General features: G+C 40.3%; 1 long non-coding RNA gene across 1 annotated transcript in view; it reads left to right on the top strand.

Moving 5' to 3' along the window:
• The first annotated feature begins 23 nt into the window (after positions 1 to 23).
• Positions 24 to 7,346, top strand: part of LOC104852401 — a 42,353-nt gene continuing 35,030 nt past the window's right edge. The window contains exon 1 of the long non-coding RNA XR_777479.2: positions 24 to 437. This is a non-coding gene — a long non-coding RNA (uncharacterized LOC104852401). The remainder of the gene's footprint in view (positions 438 to 7,346) is intronic.

Genomic DNA, 7,346 nt, shown 5'->3' with positions numbered 1-7,346 from the left:
TCATTTCCGGGAGGGCGCGCAGTTTGATTTCTCGGCTTCCCGAAGTAGGTCCTGGAAGGACGCTGGAGCACTTACTCGCTTAGATTTCAGTCAGTCTCTTCAGTGAGGTAGCAACGCTTCTTCCGTTCTGCTGCCTCGTTGCATGAGGCGCTGGACCGGTCGACACTTGTCGCTCTTACACGAAGGAAATCGAGAAATCAACTTGAGGCGGGAGAAGAACCAATCAGGCCACCCAGTGGTCTCCTGCTTTGCCTAGCCCGCGGGAAGAGCGCGGTGTCCCGACTCCGCCGGCCTCCTACAGGACGACTTTAGGTGACCCCTCCTCCCGGCTGGTGGGGATTCCCTGAAACAAGGAACAGGGACACCAGAGGCATCGTTATCCGGCGTGAGGCTTCCAAAGATGAACCAGAGCTTCTGGTCTCGCAGAAAGGCGGAAGGTAAGAGTCTGTGCTACGAGAGTGTGGAGGCTGGATCACAGACAGGTGCAGTAAGGTAGAACGTGTCCCTCCCGACCCACCAGAGGTAGCCACCGTACCACTGTATCTCCTGCAACTCTCCAGAAATGTTCTAGCCATTTAGTTTTTAGGAAGGACTTTTTTGTTTTGTTTTTTTTGGTGATGGGTGGAGAGTTTTTATTTTCTCCCGCAATCAATAGAGTAGTATATCCATTGTTCTGCACCTCTCATTTTCCCCATAATATACCGTTTAGGGAACGGGGGTTGGTACAGGGTCTCGCTGTATAGCCCTGGCTGGCCTCGAATGCGCTATGTAGCCTAGGCTGGCCTTGAACTCGCGGCGATCCTCCTGCCTTAGCCTCCTGAGGACTAGGATTACAGACATCAGCCACCACTTCCAGCAGTATACGGTATTTTGAAGACTGTTCTAAGTCTGTGCATGAATCTCTGCTTCATCTGTTTTAATGGCCAAATGTCACCACACCATGCAGCAACTTTACAGTTTGTTTAGCAACTTATTGGTAGACATTCAGAATGGTTCCAGTCGTTTTGCAGCTAGCTATGTAAAGTTTTTGGAGGTTGAAGAATGGGAGATGGCTTTCCATTTCAGTTAAAGTGCTCTTTACACGAGGATGTTCTGCCGCTAATTTCTAATAAGCCACCATATCCGCCCCTCCCTTGTACGGAGAATCGGAACTCAGGACCTGGCACTGGCCAGGCAGGTGCCCGCGCCAGTGAGCTACATCCTCGGCCCTCTGCCCTTTTTTTTTTTCTTTCTCTCATTGAGTTTATTGGTACAATTTAGGTATACAGTACAGTTACATTCATCATTGGGATCTTGTACCTTTACATGACAGGTCTTGGTCCACCTTGTTTTTTAATCAACTTGTAAGAAATGTTTTTTAAATGGTGGTAACCTGTTTCCACTCGTCTATTCTAGAATCTAATATAAGATGAAATTAGTTTTAGCACAGTGTTAGGAATTGTTCCATTGGGCTTTATGTATCAACATCTTGGAGTATTCTGATGAGATTCGGAGCTGTCAGATGTTCTGTGCCTGAATTCAAGTTTGAAAACCAAACTGCCAAGGAAATGCCATGAATTCAGATGAAAGCTTGTGTTTGGAAACAAGTTGGTGGAGGAGGGATGTACAAAGGGAAGGAATGTGAAATGACGCTGGCTATGTAGGTTAAGGAATTAGTTATCAAGTTGGTGGTTTATACTTATTTTGGGGAAATTGTAAAGATACAGGTTTTTTTGTGGTGGTGGTTTTTGTTTTTTGAGACAAAGTCTTGCTGTGTAGTTCAGGCTGGCCTTGAACTCATTATGTTGCCCATCCTGGCATCTAACGCAAGGCAATCCTCCTGCCTCAGTCTTCTGAGTGCTGGAATTACAGGTAGGTGTCACTGCGCTGGTTTAAGATTCAGAGTTTTGAACTTTTTGACAGGGGAGAAAGGAAGATAGTGATGGCTTAAGCTTTAGGAAAGTTAATTAAATCTAATTGTGGTGTTAAGGAATATCCTGTCTTCACAAATTCATTAATACTTGTTACCTCAAGTGATAAAGATTCTATCGTTAAGTGTGGGCTAGATTTAGTAAGTTACTTCTATCAAATATAGTGTTGCAGAGGCAATAGGAGGTCTTTTCTGAGATTAGACTGATTTCCACCTTGGGTTTTATTTTTCACTCCCTATTTCTCTTCCTCATGTACTCTTTACTTATCACTTGAGAGGCAGCCATGGAGAGAGGGAAGCCATGCTTAGACAGCCTGCCTGCAACCACATAAGTGAGCTATTATTTTAAGCCATTAAACTGAGGTAATTTGTTATCCATTAAATGTTAATTAATAGTGTTGGTGGTGTAGTTCAGTGGTAGAACACTTGCCTAGCATGCATGAGACCCTGGGTTCACGCGCACAATATTTGTAGACCTCCTCTCTTCAAACCCATCCAAGTATTAACTTGTCTTCACTTAGAAATTCTATCAGGACTTCGACTCATCAAGTCCCAACATGAACACATTGTCTTCCCCCAGACTTCTCTCATGTTTTCTTTCTCCGTGATTGCTACCATTAAGCCAAATATAGGAGTCACCCTTCTTTCCTCCTTTATCTGCCAAATATGGTCAAAATAAGTCTTGCTTATTTCTTTTATATATCTCTTGTATTTATCCATTGTATTTTTTTATTTTTATTTTTTGGTACTGGGGATTGAACTTGGGTCCTTGTGCTTGCGATGCAGGAGGCAGAACTGCTGTGCTAAATCCCCGGCCCTTTATCCAGTTCTTTTAATCCTGCTATATTATACTACAGGCCATCATCATCATCATCATTATAATTATTTGGCCTAGGTTATTGTAATAGGCTTCTAACTTGTCCTCCCACCTCCACTTTGTATCTTATAGTCCATTCTGAAGTGATCTGTGTGAAATGCAAACCTGATCATATCAAACCTGATCATGTTTAACCACCTTCATTGGATTATCATGTCATTTGGATAAGGTGTATAGTCTTAATTTGCCTTATATACATATCCCAGTTTGAATTTGGTGTCATCTGACCTAATTTAGCATTTGTCTTGGAAAAAAAGGATCCTAATTTGAAAAATAAATCCTGTGATCTCCTTTAAAAGGTTAGGTACTTTGATCTCCTTTTCACCTATCTTCACACCCTGCCATTCACCCTTCAGTCTTTAGGTCCTAATTTCAGCTGTGAAGTTTCTACTTGTCTTTGAATGGTCCAGCATGTTGATGCTTCTTCCTGGAACACTACCATCTTCCTGCACCATCCTCCATTATATACACCATAAACAGGAACTACACCATATACAGAATTACTCCTGCTTCCTGCTTCATATTACTTCTAGAAAATTCTGGCTTAGGTTCTTCTGTTCTCTATTCCAAAATATTTATAGTTTTTCTACCATAATTTCTCCCATATTTGAGGATAAGCTCTGAGAGGGTAAGGGAGAGCCACTTAATGGTAGGCAAACTATAAATGATATTTTCATCATTGTATCTTCAGCATCTAGACCATATATGATATAGTATTTCTTTAGGGAATAAATAATGTATTAGATTGGCCTGAGTCAGGGCTTAGGGAGAGGAGTGTAGGAAACTATTGTGGTTTTCTAGGTGTTGAGCCTGATAATAGGGTGATAGCACTGCAGACAAAGTATGTATGGGACATGGATATACAGGGAGAGAAATTCATTGGCTCTAAATCCTTAAGCCTGAATAATTGGACAGATGGGTGGTGTTATTGATACGTGGGAAGCAAAGAGGAGTGGCAGAGGCAAAGATAGATATTTTTCAATAGTTTGGGTTTAAAGGTTCAGTGATATATCTAATTGGTTCTAGAATGTGAGAGAGCATTCCTGAACTAAATAAATTTAGAAATCATCTTCATGGGGATAGTTAGAGGCAGAAATAGATGAGATTGCAGAAGTAGGGCTCAGTAGAGGCTATGGAAGCCAAGTGCAGTGGCACATGTCTTTAATCCAGTATTTTGGGAGGCTCAGGCAGGAGGACTGCAATTTCAAGTCCTGCCTGAGTAATCTCCAAATAAAAAATAAAAGGACTGGGGATATGGCTCAAGAGACAGAGAGAAGAAGGGGGGTGGGGCAGAGACAGGGTGCCATGTTTTACAAATCACGAAGCAGTGAATATATTTGATGATTTGTTAACACTATCAAATACTGAAGAAGTGAAGTAGAATACAGATGAAAGGCCTTTTTAAGGGAGTATTTAGGTCCAGTTGACCTTATAGGAAGTAATTTCAAGGGCCGGGGACTTAGTTCAGTGGCACTTTGCCTGCCTCAAAAGCACAAGGTTTTTTGTTGTTTTGGGGTGGAGTGGGTTTTTGAGACAATGCCTCACTATGTAGTTGAGACTGTCCTGGAACTCACTGTGTAGCCCAGGTTGGTTTCAAACTCACAGTGATCCTCCTGCCTCAGCCTCCCAAGTGCTGGGATTACAGGCGTGTGTCACCACACCGGCCAAAAGCACAAGATTTTGAGTTTGATCTCTGGTACTGCAAAAAAAAAAAATAATAATTTCAGTGAATGGATTATGAGGAATGTGAGAAATGGAACAACAATTGATTTATGGTATATTTTAAATTTTTTATCACTAAGGCAAGTGAACTGACTGATAATATTTGTTCCAGAGAATTTATTTTACTAGCTCTTTTTGACATCCCAAATAACATATAATAACACTCATTATTATGTATAGCATTTTAAAATTACTTGTTAGCAGTTTTGGTTTGCCCACAAATTGACCAAGGTAGTGCCTTCATTTTAAATTCACAGGTACACAATTTGTGTGTGTGGTGCCTACCACGAGTAGTTACAACCTACAAGGTGTAAAGCAGGATGTGATAAATACTGTGTAAATGGTACAGGTGCACACGTGAACTTAGAAAGATGACTTAAAAACAGAATAGCCAGGTGTACTGTAGTCCCAGCTACTTGAGGCAGAGACAGGAATTGCTTGAGCCCAGTTCCCCTGCCTGGGCAAAATAGAGCCTATCTAGTGAGAAAAAATGAAATAAAACCTCCAAAGCCAAACCTAAAAGAGTAACAATAATAGTAGAAAAGTTTTTCTCCTTGATATGATAATAACTGTTGATGACTTCATTTCCTCTGCTGGATTTGTGTTGAGGGGCAGGACTGACCACACAGGGTCTGCCTAGAGCAGTGAGCAAATAGTGAGTGCTGAAAGTCTCAGTGAATTCTTCCTGCCTTCTTAGGGCCTTATGCACTTTCTTCCTCTTACTCTCTTTTGGTAGATGTCTTTCTACTTCACATGTACTCTTTTTGAGAGACATGCTGCTTTCCCACCTTCCCTCCATTTATTGATCTGTGGTACTAGGAATGAGACCCAGGACCTCACCCTTGATCTACACCCGCATCCCCCTCTTTTTTTGTTTTGGTACTGGGGATCGAACTCAGGACCTCGCACTTGTGAGGCAGGCAGTGGCACTACTGAGCTAAATCCTTGGTGCTTTATATATACTTTGTTTGTTTGTTTGTCTGTTTTGAGACAAGGGTCTATGTAGTTCAGGCTGGCTTTGAACTAGTAGCACTTCTGCCTCAACCTCCCAAGTGCTGAGACTACAGGCATGTGCCACCATGCCCGGCTCAGCCCTTTTAAAAATATTTGAGACAAGTCTTACTACATCATTAATTTGCCCAGGTTGAGTTCATACTTTCAGTCCTCCTGTTGTAACCACCTAGCATGCTGGAATTACAGGCATGTATCATCAAGCTCAGCTCAGTTGGTCTTTTAGAATAAACTGACCTGAAAAACGAACCCATTTTTTTCAAAATTTTACTGAAGTATTTCGCTCATAAATTAAATAACTATTTTTATCCATGTCCTTGGGTATTTCAGTAGTTTTCCAGTGTATGGGTATGTATGTCATAATATTTATCCATTCACTACTTGATAGACATGTAGGTTTTCTTCCAGCTGTTTGTTATGATGAGTTCATATGGGCTGCTTCCAAGACTTAGCTATAATAAGTTATGCTTCTATAAACATGGGTTTGGATGTATCACTATAATACGATGAATTTTTAACTCTGAGGAAGCTACCTGGAAGGGGAATAGCTAGTTTGAATTTCTAGTTTTAGTTTTTTTGAGGAATCTCCATATTGATTTCCATAATGGTCGTGTTGTACCACTTTACACTCCCACCGCCCAGCCTCACCAATATTTGTTATTATTTGATTTCTTTAGGATAGCCATTCTGATAAACCTAGTGTTTGTAAAGGAATAGCACAGGTGGTCATAAGAGACTGAATTAAGGACTAACTCATCCTAAATCAATTTTATTATTTTTTAAAAAATTATATGCAAAATATCAGAATGAAATCAGTGAACATTTCTAATTGAACAATTGTTTACTTGTATCATTTCTTTTATAGTAAATACAAATTTTAAGTAACAAATTTTAAATTCAACAGTTTAGTACTTAGGTTACTTAAAATTTACTAGACTGTCATTTCGTTAAGCAAGAACATGATTTCAACTACTAAGGCAAACTATAAGTTCAAAGAGTGGCCCGGGATTTAGCTCAGTAGTGCTGCTGCCTGCCTCGCAAGTGTTAGGTCCTGAGTTCGATCCTCCATACCAAACAGAAAGATCCAGTACCTTTAGGGAGAAACAACTGAGTATTAAAGGTACTGCAGTAGAGAAAAATGCCATTAATTATATGAAAAGTATGGGCCTGGGATTTAGCTCACTGGCAGTACGCCTGCCTTGGAAGTGCAAGGTCCTGAGTTTGATCCCCAGTACTCAAAAAGAAAAATTATATGAAAAGTAGTACTATATAATTTTATTAACAGTTTGATAAATGATAATGCAAGTACCTGCCAGTGTTGAGTGTTGCTAGAAGAAAAGCTGAAGAAATTTCATACCAGTTACTTCAAAATAAGTATTTTTTAGAATCAGGAGGTACAACTTGAAAACTATTAAAAATCTTAGCTCTGCCAGGTCAAAGTAGTTACAGATGGCAATTAACAAAAGAGAAATGAAATGACAAAAGAAATGTCATACCTGGATTATTTAAAAACAATTTAAAATTTTTTTGTTAGTATCCTCAAGATACCTAGCGCATTCCTGGTACTGAAATCTGTACATGTTATTAACCTAGACATAATGGAATTAATATTCCTTAATATAGGAAAGAGGTGGAATGATACTGCTTAAATACAGAATGTGACATTTTTAGAAAGGTAGAAAGGACATTATTTTTTGGCTGTGCGTGGTGGCACATGCCTGTAATCCCAGCACTCGGGAGGCTGAGGCAGGAGGATTGCTGTGAGTTCGAGACCAGCCTGGGATAAATTGTGAGTCCCAGGTCATTCTCAACTACATAGTGAGACTC

The sequence above is a fragment of the Fukomys damarensis genome, unplaced genomic scaffold (assembly GCF_012274545.1).
Source record: "Fukomys damarensis isolate Sample0158 unplaced genomic scaffold, DMR_v1.0_HiC HiC_scaffold_34, whole genome shotgun sequence".
Classification (NCBI taxonomy): Eukaryota; Metazoa; Chordata; class Mammalia; order Rodentia; family Bathyergidae; genus Fukomys; species Fukomys damarensis.
The sequence above is the reverse complement of the archived record's forward strand: the minus strand, read 5'-3'. Positions and strand labels throughout refer to the sequence as shown.